The sequence below is a fragment of the Giraffa tippelskirchi genome, chromosome 5 (assembly GCF_054371585.1).
Source record: "Giraffa tippelskirchi isolate mGirTip1 chromosome 5, T2T-mGirTip1v1.2.pri, whole genome shotgun sequence".
Taxonomy (NCBI): Eukaryota; Metazoa; Chordata; class Mammalia; order Artiodactyla; family Giraffidae; genus Giraffa; species Giraffa tippelskirchi.
In genome coordinates this window covers 146039889-146055503 of record NC_137279.1, presented here as the reverse complement: position 1 = coordinate 146055503, position 15615 = coordinate 146039889, and the positions used below count along the sequence as shown (strand labels likewise).

At 39.1% G+C, this 15615-nt stretch overlaps 1 protein-coding gene and 1 long non-coding RNA gene across 6 annotated transcripts in view; one reads left to right on the top strand and one right to left on the bottom strand.

The window, feature by feature from the left end:
- LOC145506180 (uncharacterized) overlaps positions 1-15615 on the bottom strand; it is a 300106-nt gene that overhangs the window by 42862 nt on the left and 241629 nt on the right. The gene's annotated exons all lie outside the window — the stretch shown is intronic.
- LOC145506181 (uncharacterized) overlaps positions 14455-15615 on the top strand; it is a 37092-nt gene continuing 35931 nt past the window's right edge. The window contains exon 1 of the long non-coding RNA XR_014053604.1: positions 14455-15296. This is a non-coding gene — a long non-coding RNA (uncharacterized LOC145506181). The remainder of the gene's footprint in view (positions 15297-15615) is intronic.

Here is a 15615-nt window from a genome sequence, read left to right as displayed (position 1 = left end):
AACACTGGAGTGGGTTGCCATTTCCTTCTCCAATGCATGAAAGTGAAAAGTGAAAGTGAAGTCGCTCAGTCGTGTCCAACCCTTAGCAAACCCATGGCTACCAGGCTCCTCTGTCCATATAGCTATGTGCCCTGAAAGAAAAAGATATGGGATTGGTAAACACACCGTCATTAGTGGTATACCATTTTTCTTTGGATAGTTATTAGTTATTCAGAATTAGAGTTGATAGACCAAAGCTTATGCATGCTTTTATGATTTCATATTATTTATAAGCTTTATTTTTGCATATAACATGATCTGAGGATATTGATACAATTTCAAATTGTCCTTAGATATTTTATCGCTGTTGTTTAGTCACTAACTTGTGTCCGACTCTTTGCCACCCCATGGACTCTACAGTCCATGGAATTCTCTAGGCCAGAATACTGGAGTGGGTAGCCTTTCCCTTCTCCAGGGGATCTTCCTAACCCTGGGATTGAACCCAGGTCTCTCGCATTGCAGGCGGATCCTTTACCATCTGAGCTACCTCAGAAGACCTAGAAACTATGAATGTGAAAGTGAAAGCTCAGACCTGTCAGACTCAGCCACCCCATGGACTGTAGCCTGCCAGGCTTCTCTGTCCATGGAACTCTCCAGGCCAGAATACTGGAGTGGGTAGCCTTTCCCTTCTTCAAGAGATCTTCCCAACCCAGGGATCGAATCCAAGTCTCCCACATTGCAGGCAGATTCTTTACCATCTGAGCCACCAGGGAAGCCCAGAAACTTTATAGCAATACACAATTAGGACTCATTTAAAAAATTATTCTAGCTCTGTCTAAGACTGCTGTCCTTCATGAAGCTACAGCAATAGTTTAGTGTTTCATTTATCTAAAAATAAGCTTTTGACAGAGTACACTGCTCTGGGGCTGCTAAGAAAGAGCCATCTCTGGGAAAAAAAGAAATGCATTATCTTTTGCATTCCATGTGAAGCATTTTTATCTTCATTAAATCAAGTGAGAATAAAAATGAGGAAGAAAATTCATAAAAGAACACCATGATGGCTTGAGGCAGGAAGGGAGTGTCTTGTTGGTCATGGAGATAGTTAAAAATGGGTAAGACTATTAAGATGACTATGAAGTATATAGAAGCCACTGGTGTCCTCCAGCTCTTGCTGTAAGAAATTCCTCTTTCTCTTCCAACAGATGGCTCTTCAAATCTCAGCCAACTCCATGAAGCTCATCACATACATACAGTTTTATTTTTATCAAATTTTAGTACCTGAAAAAATAATTCTTCCTTATTGTTTTCACCTGTGCTCTTCAAATCCTCACGAGTTTGCAAGAAAGTCACTATTCCACTGGTCAACTAGGTACTGACTTCTCTGTGATAAGCATCAACCACTGTTAGGCTATATTTCTAACAAAGGAGTGCTGGACTTGTAATCATAAAGAATTTAGTTTCAATTTATTGTATAGAGCAATATAAATCAGGTGTGATAATATATTTAGGAATCCAGCATTCAGGTTAGAGAGTTAGTTGACTGGTTACCCAGGTAATAAGTAATTATTTAACAACAGGAAAAGTACATACTGATTTGTATGTGACCAAAGGTTAGGTTATTAACCATGATAACCGTCTACAGCCCTATGTCAGATTTTTCCAGGCTTCCCTGTTATTTGAGCCCTGAGGGCTAGTCAGAACAGGAAATCTCCAAGAGCATAAGATCTGCGTATAATCTGCCATCCTCTGGGGGAAAAATAACATGTTGTAGAAAATCATCCTCCCCTGAGAAACTCAGTTTAGCCAACACATTGCTAGCTGAAATACCTAACTGTGAGAAAGAGTAGCAAAGTTGCTAATCAGAATCCAAATAAGGTGGTAACAATGTGATAATTTATTCTGAAGGCTAAATCCATGGTGGCTCAGACTGTAAAGAATCTGCCTGCAGTGTGGGACCTGGGTTTCATCTCTGGCTGGGGAAGATCCCTGGGAGAAGGAAATGGCTACCTGTTCCAGTATTCTTGCCTGGAGAATTCCATAGACAGAGGAACCTCGCAGGCTACAGTCCATGGGGTCGCAAGGAGTTGGACACGACTGAGAGACTCACTTGACTATGCAGATCTTTGTCGGCAAAGTAATGTCTCTGCTATTTAACATGCTGTTTAGGTTTGTCATAGTTTTGTCATAGAATACATTAGTACTACTAATAGTGGGCTTCCCTAGTGGCTCAGACAATTAAGAATCTGCCTGCAAAAAAAAAAAAAAAAAAGAATCTGCCTGCAATGCAGGAGATCTAGGTTCAATCCCTAGGTCGGGAAGATCCTCTGGAGAAGAGAACATCAATCCATTCCAGTATTCTTTCCCGGAGAATAGACAGAGGAGCCTGGCAGGCTACAGACCATGAGGATGCAAAGAGTCAGACATGACTGATCAGCTAACACTTTCACTTTTCATTCTAACACCAACCCCCAAATCTACTTAGCCCCTTCTCACATTTTAAATTTCTCCCTGTGTCAATATATACCTCTCTTACCTTTCTGCTTCAAATTTCTTCTATCTTGTATCTCTCTAATTTTCTCCATTTTTTTCTCTTTTCTCTTCTCTCATTCTTTCCTTAACTTTTTAATCTTCTTATCTGTGCTCCTCCCTGCCCATTTTTTGTCACCTTCCCACAAGTCATCAACTGGCCTTTGTCACAGTATCAAATATATTTTTATTACTGGCCATTAGTGGTAAAGACTGCCTTTATTTCTTATTCCTTGGTCTTAATATAAAATTCAGATTACTTGATTGTTTCACATACAAATTCAAGTCATCTAATGTTTCCTGAGCACTTAGTTTACAGTGGGACTGGGAACTCTACATTTTTACCAAACACCCACGGGTGATTCTGATGTAGGTACTCTTTAAGATCACACTTCTGAAATCTTGTTTTCTCTCTTCTTTTATTACTTTCAATTCTACTTCCCCTGTTACCAATTTAAAAACCTTTTCTTCTTATACCCCCAAATCTACCATCCACAGATGACTTTGCATATTTCTTTACAGAGAACAAGAGAACTGAGCTGAATTTCTTCAGTTTCCATCTTTAGATAACCAATTAGAATGTCTCTTGCTATTCTTTTTTTCCTGAGTTCATCCTTACACCACTCCTTTTTTTATCAGACGAAAGAGAACCTTCTATCCAAGACTGACAGTATGCCCTGTGCACAGACACCATCTGCAATTCCACCTCCAGTTCCCATCATTCTCCCTCTCTCCCTCTGTCCTTCTTCTTTACTCTCCCTTCCTTCCTCCCTCTCTTTCCCTCTTGCTGTAATAATTCCTTTTACCCTTCTTGTTGTGATTATTGTACCATATTTATTATTGATATGGTGATTATCTCTTTCAAACTGACAAGCTTCTTGAGCACACCCCACTTATTCATCTCTGTATACCTACAAATCACCAAGTTCAATCCTTCAGTAAATCTTGGTGAATAAATAGTTAGCTGAATTGATTGCTTTGTCCTTATGTAAATCCCTCCACTGAGTGTTTTTCTGAATCATGGAGGTGACGATACCATCCTGGGTTAAAGAATTAGAATGGCAGCTGAATAGCTGTCCAGAAACCAGCAACATTCAGAAAATGTATGAACATTCCTATTCACAATGGAAATTAAATGTGTTAAGACATTTAGAAATAACTTTCTCAAGAAATGTGATATTTATATGTAGGAAACTACATTTGCTGAAATATAAAAGAAATGGAAAAATTGAAAAGGCATATTTACCTCTCTGGAGAAGGCAATGGCACCCCACTCCAGTACTCTTGCCTGGAAAATCCCATGGACAGAGGAGCCTGGTAGGCTACAGTCCATGGGGTCGCTAAGAGTCAGACACGACTGAGCAACTTCACTTCCACTTTTCCCTTTCATGCACCGGAAAAAGAAATGGCAACCCACTCCAGTATTCTTGCCTGGAGAATCCCAGGGACGGCAGAGCCTGGTGGGCTGCCGTCTATGGGGTCGCACAGAGTCGGACATGACTGAAGCGACTTAGCAGCAGCATTTACCTCTCTGGGAACTGAAGGAATATTGTTATAATTAATGTCACTTTTTCTAAAATTACTTCATACTTTTTCAGGCCATTACAAATCCAACCCAGATTGTGATAATATTTTTGACTACTTGACCAAGAGGAGGGGCCAGTTTGAGAAGTTTCCATGTGTGTTTCTTCACTGTTCTATTCTTTATTCCACAGGCCAAGAAACCCATGGAGGGTTCTGCCAGTTACCAAGTACGTACATTTCAATTGTACACTCAAGGCCTGGAGAGCTGGCGACTGGATAGCTTTGGGTTCTGAACATAGCAGATCCATTGTGAGAAACACAAGGTTAGGATTCCATTCACTACTGGTCCCCACTGACTCTAATGGCAGGGGTTACTGTGACACTTTTTCCAATGTCCAATAGTCTTCCAAATGAGTATTCCCTTTTCCCCAGTGTACCTAAGTACAAGTCCCTAAGTCCCTTTGGAAAAGGATAAGGGGAATCATTACTGTAAACACTTGCCATGCTCTTCTATGATCTTCCTCATGGGGAGAGTGCTTCATTTTTCAGCAACTCTGAAAATTGCTGAGTTCAAGTCCAAATCATGAACTGCGATTTGGAGCTGGGGACCTCAGTCTCTGATCATCTATCTGCATTTCTTTCAGTTAAATAAGCATACTATTATTTGCTGCCCATTATCTTGCCTGTAAGGATAGTGTGTTCTATTAACTATCTATACAGCTCAATGCAGACCAGGCCCCTTGGCTGTCACTCTGAAATTGCTCCTCATTATGATCATTGTATTCATTTTGCTTCTGCTGGTTATATGTTGCCATTTTTGCCTCTATTATTTCAGAATACTTTCTTACCCTTTGCCACTGGTGCATGCATGCTCAGTCGCTTCAGTTGTGTCTGACTCTTTGTGATCCCATAGACTGTAGCCCACCAGGCTCCTGTGTCCATGGGATTCTCCAGGCAAGAATACTGGAGTGGGTTTCCATGCCCTCTTCCAGGGGATCTTCCTGACCCAGGGATCAAACTCGTGTTTCCTGTGCTTCTTGCACCACAGGTGGATTTTTTACCACTGAGCCACCGGGGAAGCCCACCCTTTGCCACTAGGGAGCCCAGTTCTAGAATAGCCCAAGACTGCAGCAGACAGCCAACACTGATCTCAATGATCCTAATGTTCCTTCACCTTATTGCTTTGACAGAGTATCTGCCATCTAAACACACTTGACTAGTACCTTAGCTGCTCACCTCTAAGCCTTTTAATCTCTTCTTCCACCACCTGCCATGGAAATTCTGGGCACTTCTCCTTCATTTCATGTGAGCTATCACTTTTTCCAAGCTTTCAACAACTGTTCTAGAGGCATACTACTAGTGCTATCTCTAAACTCTCTTTTCTCTAATTTTGTATTCTATCTTCTAGATTCAGCATCCTCAAAATCCAACCCCGTACATACTCTCCTGGCTTTTGGATGGGGACTGTCCCCTGGGAGAGGGTTACCTTGAGCAAGGCAGTTCCTTTAGTAGAGAGCAACTTTAGCATCCCCTAATGTGTCTTGTCAGAAATAATTATTATCATGGCTGCTGAAAGGAGGTTTTCCAATTCCCTCATTCCTTTAGTTTGCAAATTTCTAACACTCCAGTATAACAAAACAGAGAAAATAGAGTGCATATAAAATTTAAAAGAAAAAATATAAATAATTCCCAAAATGAAAACCATGATATATCTCCTAGAATCAAAGGAATGCAAATTATGAGAAAATACAATATTTCACTGAAAAAAAATACAATTAAAAAAATACCATACTCATTTTTGGCAAGGATGTAGTGAAATGTGAATTTTCATTTCCTTGTGAAGGGACTGTAAACCTGTACAAACAATTTAACTGTGTATAAAGAAACAGGTAATGCCTCCTCTAGGAACTTCAAAAATTCCTTTCTATTTCAATATGCTTTCTTTTTTCCTCTTAAATTCAGATGAAATTAAATTTATATTTGTAATAAAAAGTTTTCCAAGTATACGTCACCTCACCTCTCTTAGCTAGCAGAGGCTGTCATAACAAATAATATAGACTAGGTGGCTGAGACAACAGAAATTTTCTTCCTTGCTGTTGCAGAGGATGGAAGTCAAGATCAGGGTTCCAGCATGGTTGCTCTCTGAAGAGTGTTCTTTCTGGCTTACAGATGGACATCTTCTTACCTATTTTCACATGACACTGAGAGCAAGGAGGAAGGAGAGAGAGAGATCTTCCTTTTCCTGTAAGGACACAGTCCTAACAGATAACGGCCCAACTCTTATGACCTCCTTTAACCTCAAAGATTCTATTTCCAGGTACAGATACCATCAGGGGTTAAAGCTTCAACATATGAATTCTGGGAGGATAAATTTAGTCCAGAGCATCATCTCTTAAAATAATTGCCTTTAAAACTCTACCTTATTATTAGTATTTTTGCAAAGAGAGTTGTTAGAAATAATATTTATATAACATTATCTCTGGTGACTTCTGAATAGTAAGAATTCTTCATTTTGGCTTTCCTCTGCACTTTTCTATTTATTGCTTGAATTTTTTTTTTTTAATTACAAAATTAAAAAAAAATCAGTGTATTTTCAACAATATCCTTCTTATTTACTGTCACAGAGCTGGAGTGATCAAAGACTTCGTTGCCATAAAGACTCTTTCCTCTAACTTATCCAGTGTTTCTCAAACATTCCCACCAACAATTCTATAAACACAAGAGATGAGGAAGAGGTAGGCAGTGGAAGGAATTTCTGAGGATATAACCAGAGGTATCCTATGTTAAGTATGAAATTTTTTAGAATTCTTACGTTGTAATCTTTCACTGACTTCAATTTCCATTTTACTCCATAATAGATATGTTTGTTTCCACATAGAAATAATATCTAAAATTACTTATCCTTGAGTAAAATTCATGCTCAAGGAAAACATCATCATTTATCCTGGGGTTTTAAGTGTCCCTTGATTCAATCAGCTTATATCTGGGGGCACTCTTAACCCCATTTGAGAGGTACTGGCCTAATTTAGTTATTAAAACTATCATTTGCTTGGACCTCTATGAATTGTAAAATACTTCCACATGAATTGGGCCTCTCAACATCCTCTCTTCTAGGGTAAGTCTACTTTACTTAATTTTTAATCCTGGAATCCCTCCAGGCTCAGCCCTAGCCCTTTTCCTCTTATATTTATATTTTCTCTCTAAATGATCACATTTTTTTTAATGTTTCAGTTACCTTGTACATTTCAACAATACTCAGATTTATATCTCTAGAATCACCTACACAACTGCCTGCCTGCTTGACATCACATCTTGGATATCTCACAAGTATTTGAAGCTTTAAATATCTAGTATGGGATTTATGATTTTCCTCCAAATCTTGCCCTTCTCCATTCAAAAGCACAATTACCCATCTAGTTTTGCAAGCCAGAAACTAGTATTATCTATGACATCTTAGTATCCTTCACATTGGCATCCAATATATCACTAATGTTTATCAACTTCCAGAAATATCTCTTGTTAGTCTATTTCTCAAGAGATCACTACCACCATCACCACTACCATAGCTTTCTAGTCAAAGTTATCATCATTTTTTCCTGACTACTGAAAGAGATATTTACATTTCTATTTTGATTTCTGGCAAGCAACACAAAATTAAGAGGTCCAAACAGAACTCTTGACTATTCACTCCAACTTGTTATTTTCCCATCTTCTTCGTTGGAAATGGCATCAGCATAAGCCCATTTCTCAGGTGAAAAAGTAAAAGTGAAAGCCACTCAGTCATGTCCGACTCTTTTCGACCCCATGGGCTATACAGTTCATGGAATTCTCCAGGTCAGAATACTGGAGTGGGTAGCCTTTCCCTTCTCCAGGGGATCTTCCCAACCCAGGGATTGAACCCAGGTCTGCCACATTGCAGGCAGATTCTTTACCATCTGAGCCCAAGAATACTGGAGTGGGTAGCCTATCCCTTCTCCAATGGATCTTCCTGACCCAGGAATCAAACCAGGGTCTCCTGCATTGCAGGTGGATTCTTTACCAACTGAGCCATCAGGGAAGTCCTCTTAGGTGGAAAGTGAGGAGAAATTCTAGATTCCTCATCTTCTCTCACACCTTATACCTGATTCTCATTGTGTTCTGCTGACTGTATCTTCAAAATGTGTGTCTATTTCATCTTTTCTCTTCACTTACATTGTTAACATAATATTTATCCTAAGCCAGCATCATCTCTGAACTAGATTCCTGCAGAAGCCTCCTAATAGGTCTTCCTGCTTCTATGCTAGGCTCCTTGCATTCTACTCTTGATGAAATTCTTTTTAGCACTGTAAGTAAGATAATGGTGCAACCACACATGGAACTGACCACTCTTAAAAAGTATCCTACAAGTCCTTGTATTATATGGTCTGTTTACCTCTCTGACATCTCCTGCTATCAGTTCTTTGTCTTTCACTAGACACACTGACCTTCTTTCTGTCCCTGAAATGCTGTTGTTCCTGAAGCTTGTTCCCACTTCAGAACCATTATATTGGTGTCCTCTCTGCCCAGAATGTATTTACATCAGTTCCCGGCATGGTTGACTCCTCTGCTTCATTCATGTGTGCACGTGTGAGTCACTTGAGTTGTGTCCAACTCTTCACGATTCTATGGACAGTAGTCTGCCAGGCCCCTCTGTCCATGGAATTCTCCAAGCATGAATACTGGACTGGGTTACCATGCCCTCCTCCAGGGGATCTTCCCAACCCAGGGACTGAACCCGCATTTCTTACATCTCTTGCAGTAGCAGGTGGGAATAGTGCCACATGGGAGACCCCTCCTTCATTCATATCTCTGTTTAAATGATACCTCCTCCCAGGGACATCCTCTACTATGCTAGTACCTCCCAGTCACTTCCCATGCTCTTACTCTGCTTTTTTCCTCCCAGGAAACCCTAAATTATATATCTTTTTTTGTTTACATGTTTATTGACTACTGTCTGTTGTCCATATCCCCCACAAACAGAGGAACTTCATGTATCCCGTTCACCACTACATCCTCATTATCTAGCATAGTGCTCACAAAGAGCTGGTGCTAAGTAAATGTTTCCTGAATGAATGAGTGAATAAATGAATAACAACCTTATGAGCTAGGACTGACATCAATGTATATTTCCTTGCCAAATAAGTAAATGAACTAATATTCATCCCAGGTCATACAGTTTTGCCTTTTTCCAAAGAAAATAGAAGCAGCTTACATTACTGAACTCATACTACATGTTAAGCATCATTCTGCACCTTATATGTATTGCATCAACCCTCTCAACAACCCTTGGAGAAAATATCAGTAAATATATAGGAGATATGATCAACACTATTAAAAATCCTGCACAAATTGACATTTATAGAATACTACATCCAATAACCGCTAAGCTCATATGTAAGTTCTAGGAGTTTTTCTTTAGTTTTGTTAGGATTTTCTGTTTACTCCATAATAGTGCCTACAAATTAGACAGTTTTCTTTCTTTCTTTTTAATCCTTGCTCTTACCTGCCTTTACTGTACTAAGAAACTTTAATACTATGTTGAACAGAACCTTGAAGGAAAGCATTCAGTCTTTCACTCTTAAGTATGAAAACCTGTATATTTTCTATAAATATGCTTTGTCAAATGCTTGAAGTTCTTTTCTGTTCCTATTTTGAACAGGTTTTTTTTTTTTTTAAACTAGAGTTAAAAAACCAGAGTTTTTTTTTTTTAACCAATCATGGAAATTGGATTTTGTCAAATGCTTTTTCTGTATCTAATAAAATATTTTCATTTTCAGTTAATATGATTACATAAATTAATTTTCAAATGTTAAACCACTTTGCATAACTGTGATTAAACCTAAGAAACCATGGTATAGTGTCTTTCTATGTGTTGCTTTGTGCTGATATTTTGTTAAGGATTTTTGAGTCTCTTCACAGGAATATTGCTTATGCTTTTCTTTTAATGTATTTTCCTGCTGTTGGAAACAGAGTAATGTGGGCCTTATAAATTGAGTTGAGAAATATTCCCACCTCTGGTTTTCTAAGCAATTGTGTTGAACTGATATTATTTCTTCCTTAAGTATTTGATAGTGGCATACTATTTTTAATAGATGTCAGGAACCAGTATAATGAAATACATAATATATAACATGTACGTATATGGAAATGCAACAGCTTTCTGTGTATTAATTTTGTATCCAGCAACTTTATCAAATTCATTGATGAGCTCTAGTAGTTTTCTAATAGCACCTTTAGGATTTTCTATGTATAGTATCATGTCATCTGCAAACAGTGACAGTTTTATTTCTTCCTTACTAATCTGGATTCCTTTTACTTCTTTTTCTTTTCTGATTGCTGTGGCTAGGACTTCCAAGATGATGTTGAATAAAAGTGGTGAGAGTGGACATCCTTGTCTTGCTCCTGGTCTTAGAGTAAATGCTTTCAGCTTTTTACCATTGAGTATTATGTCAGCTGTGGGTTTGTCAATATACAGCCTTTATTATGTTGAGGTATGTTCTCTCTGTGCCAAATTTCTGGAGAGTTTTTACGCTAAATCGTTGCTGAATTTTATCAAATTCATGTGGTATATCATACTGATTGAGTCCCTTGGACAGCAAGGAGATCAAACCAGTCAATCCGAAAGGGAATCAACCCTGAATCTTCACTGGAAGGACTGATGCTGAAATGCCAATACATCAGCCACCTGATGCAAAGAGCCAACTCATTGGAAAAGACCCTGATGCTGGGATAGAATAAGGGCAGAGAAGATAAAGGGGTGACAGAGGATGAGATGATCAGATGGCATCACCAACTCAATGGACATGAGTTTGAGCAAGCTCCAGGAGTTGATGATGGACAGGGAAGCCTGGCGTGCTGCAGTCCATGGGGCCACCAAGAGTTGGACATGACTGAGCGACTGAACTGAACTTGAACTGACTGAAAAATAATAAATGCTGTAGAAGGTGTGGAGAGAAAGGAACCCTCCTACACTGTTGGTGGGAATGTAATCACTATGGTGAACAGTACAGAGGTTCCTCAAAAAACTAAAAATAGAGATATCGTATGATCCCACAATCCCCCTCCTGAGCATATATCCATAGAAAACTATAATTCAAAAACCTACATGCATTCCAGTGTTCATTGTAGCACTATTTAAAATAGTATAGCACAAGGAACTGTATAGCACAGGGAACTATACTAAATATTTTGCAATAACCCATAAGAGAAAATAATCTGAAAAAGAATATATATGTATGTAAGTGAATATATAACTGAAACCACTGTGCTGTACACCTGAAACTAATGCAGCACTGTAAATCAATTATGCTTTAATTTTAAAAAGAACATGTAAATGAAAAATACTGCTTGAATTATATAATAGTATGCATTTTTATGGGGCTTCCCTGATAGCTCAGTTGGTAAAGAATCTGCCTGCAATGCAGGAGACCCTGGTTCAATTCCTGGGTTAGGAAGATCCATTGGAGAAGGGATAGGCTATTCACTCCAGTATTCTTGGGTTTCCCTGGTGGCTCAGCTGGTTAAGAATCTGCCTGCAATGCAGGAGACCTGGGTTTGATCCCTGAGTTGGGAAAATTCCCCATAGAAGGGAAAGGCTACCCACTCCAGTATTCTGACCTGCAGAATTCCATGGACTACAGACCATGGGGTTACAAAGAGTCGGACATGACTGAATGACTTTCACTTCACTAGCTAGCTATGCATTTTTGTATCTCCCATTATATTTAAATAATTTATATTCTCATCAGATATTTTCTTGAATCAGCATGCAACTTATTCTGATTTCTCTTATAATTAGGGAAGGCCAGTCCACTAATAGTCAGTCCATCAGTTCAGTTCAGTTGCTCAGTCATGTCCGACTCTTTGCGACCCCATGAATCACAGCACACCAGGCCTCCCTGTCCATCACCAACTCCCAGAGTTTACCCAGACTCATGTCCATCGAATCGGTGATGCCATCCAGCCATCTCATTCTCTGTTATCCCCTTCTCCTCCTGCCCCTAATCCTTCCCAGCATCAGGGTCTTTTCCAATAAGTCAGTTCTTTGCATCAGGTGCCAAAGTATTGGAGTTTTAGCTTCAACATCAGTCCTTCCAATGAACACCCAGGACTGATCTCCTTTAAGATGGATTGGTTGGATCTCCTTGCAGTCCAAGGGACTCTCAAGAGTCTTCTCCAACACCACAGTTCAAAAGCATCAATTCTTTAGCACTCAGCTTTCTTTCTAGTCCAACTCTCACATCCATACACGACCACTGGAAAAACCATAGCCTTGACTAGGCGGACCTTTGTTGGTAAAGTAATGTCTCTGCTTTTTAATATGCTGTCTAGGTTGGTCATAACTTTCCTTCCAAGGAGTAAGCATCTTTTAATTTCATGGCTGCAATCACCATCTACAGTGATTTTGGAGCCCAGAAAAATAAAGTCAGCCACTGTTTCCACTGTTTCCCCATCTATTTGCCATGAAGTGATGGGACCGGATGCCATGATCTTAGTTTTCTGAATGTTGAGCTTTAAGACAACTTTTTCACTTTCCTCTTTCACTTTCATCAAGAGGCTTTTTAGTTCCTCTTCACTTTCTGCCACAAGGGTGGTGTCATCTGCATATCTGAGGTTTAGACACCCTCAAAGAATTACTAAGACAAGCAGAGAAGGAAAAGAAATAGATTTTACATTTACTATTTTGTGACCCCATGTATATAAGTGCTTAGTTTTATGCGATGTTCAGACCAAATTCAGGTCTGAGAGAGGATAGTTCAGTGGAATTACCCTAAATCTACCTCCTCATTATGCCTCCTGTTTTAAATACATTAAACCTAAATAAATTTGAATATTAACATTTGACTGTCAACATTAATATTAAAAACAGAATCAGGGATGGAAAAAAGGATGACCATATCATCAATATTTCTTATAGGTGATTCTCTGTTTTATGCAGGAATTGAAGGTACATGTAAAGAGATTAAGTAGGTTATATATTTTAGGTCATTATTCAAAGAGAGAAGTTTTTATTATTACCGTTTAGTACAATATTTTCTATGCTTCAATTTTTTCTATTTCCATAATTTAACATTTTTATTGCTAAACATTTTTTAGTTAAACATTGAATTCTAACAAGTTATGTCCAAATAATTAAAGCTGCTGTCAATGAAGAATGATTGCTAGGAATAATGTATTCTTGAAGGATGCTTTAAAATTTCAAACAAAAATTTCAAAAAACATCTATTTACTTTTTTTCCTTCCTAATATCTACAAGTAAATAAATTACTTGCAGGTGTTTTTTGGAGAAGTGAGGCAGATATGTACCTTTCCTTCATAAAAAAAAAAAAGAAGAAAATGGAGGAACCATAAATCCAACTTCAAAGTCTCTGTCCATATTGAGTCTTCCAGTCAGCTTCAGATACTTTACTTGAAGGAGGCTGATATATTGGTTTTCAGAGCTTTAGAGTTGGCAAAATGCTTGCAGAAAACTCATATCCAATTTATGCTTTGTGTCCTACCCCTTACAATACATTGGGGTCACATTGTATTAAAACAGAAATTTCATGAAAATTGTTGGTCCAGCAGCTCTGGGAAACAAATTCTGTATTATAAAACAGTATACCCAGTGTTCTTCAATTGCCATTCATCAACTAGGTTCCAGTGAGAGTGATGCTTCCAACTTATGCAGAGTTGAAAGCAGATTCTGTAAGAAACCCCCTTCCTTCTTCTGCACCTGGTTTCCCCTCCCCCTTCCCTGCCAGCTCCTCTACAGTGGAGGGCGGCCCAGGCCTGGTTCCTGTCACTAGCCAGGCTGCAGTCTCAAATCCCAAGCCTGTGTTCTGGTTTCCCTCTGGGTCTTGCTAGAGGTTTATCGACAAAACACAGGCTCCTCATAATCTGTTTGAAAAGCCCACTGTGTTCAACAGGAAGATATAATCATCTTTTAGTGCTATGTGTTGTCATTATGTAGAAAATGTTCTACAAGTGTGTATATGGAGGGAAGTGAACTGGGGGGTGGGATGTTTTCTCTCTACTAGTGAAACAATCTCTTCTCTGCCAAAAATCTAAGATCTGGTCCCCTTTGGGGAACTCTTTCTAGTTTTTACTTTGGAAACCATCTGCTTTCTCCATGAGTGTTGGCTCCCCAGGGAAATCTTGACCTCTCAAAATCTCGGCCTCATGTTCAGGGGAATTCCATACCCAAACCAGCCAAGACTTGACTTGTCCTTCTTGGAGAGAAGATTTTGCAGATTCAGCACTTTGCATGTGTTTGTCCTTTGGGCCAAAGATAAAACTAAGTTTTCTAATTATGCAAATAAGTACCAAATATTCATTCTCTCTCCCCCTCCCCACCACTTCCTCTCTTTTAAGAAAGTCATTATTATATAGAGTAAATAGAACCTGAATTTCAGTTAACTGCCAGATGAGCTAGGACAAGTTGTGCATGAAACCTGGATGCTGAATGGGCTGAACTCAATAGGATATAAGCAGGAAAGGAAAATGAAACAAAAAGCAAATAAGATAAGTTTATTATTTTTCACTGCTCTCTCTTCAGACTTACTCTGTGGGCTACTTCTTCCTCACCACTAACAGTGAAATCTTGGCAGGAACTTTCAAGTATGCTTAGATATGCATGTACTTCAGTCACTTTTATGCATATTCATAGTCTTATTAGAAGACTAAAATGTCATAATCACTGCTCCCTATTCTTATCACTGCCACTATCTCTTACATCATCCTTCTACCTGAGTTTGGCATTGCTTTAGACCTGGAGTCCAGAATGGGGAAAGGGCACTCTTGACTTTTCTCTTTTCTCCATCTTTTCTTCCTCTCACTATTTTCAGGTCTTCTCTGAATCTATCAGGCTTCTAGGTGGGGTAATGAGGGAGGAAATGTAAGCAATAGAAAAGATCTTACTTGAGTGGCATGGAAATAATCTGTGAGGGAAACTCCTGAGGGTGGCAGTGTTCCAAAGCCATTTCTTCCCTCTGTAGAGTGTTATTGTGTGTTCCTCAATAATAGCCAAGGAAAATAAAATCTGTCACTGTTTCCCTGGAAAGGAAATCAAACCTGAATATTGTTTGGAAAGATTGATGCTGAAGCTGAAAGCTCCACTACTCTGGCCACCTGATACAAAGAGCCGACTCATTGGAAAAGACCCTGATGCTGGGAAAGATTGAAGGCAGGAGGAGAAGGGGACGCAGAGGATAAAATGGTTGGATGGCATCACCAACTCAATGGACATGAGATTGAGCAAACTCCAGGAGGTACTGAAGGACAGGGAATCCTGGTTCATGGGGTCGCAAAGAGTTGGATACGACTTAGCAACGGAATACCAATAGTAGCCCACTGGCTACTTCCAATTACAACTATTTTGATGCTTATTTATCACCTGCTGGCCTATTAAAATTCTTTCCTCAGCCTTTGAGCATGTAGAAGTAATATCTCTCCTTGGTGTTACATCTCCATCCATGCAGTTTCTTGGGGGAGGAGAGTGGAATTCAAAGTGGTTCTGTATTGCCTCTCTCTCATGTGGTCCATATCTGAGCCACAAGAAAAACTCATGCATCCTTGGCCTATCAAGTT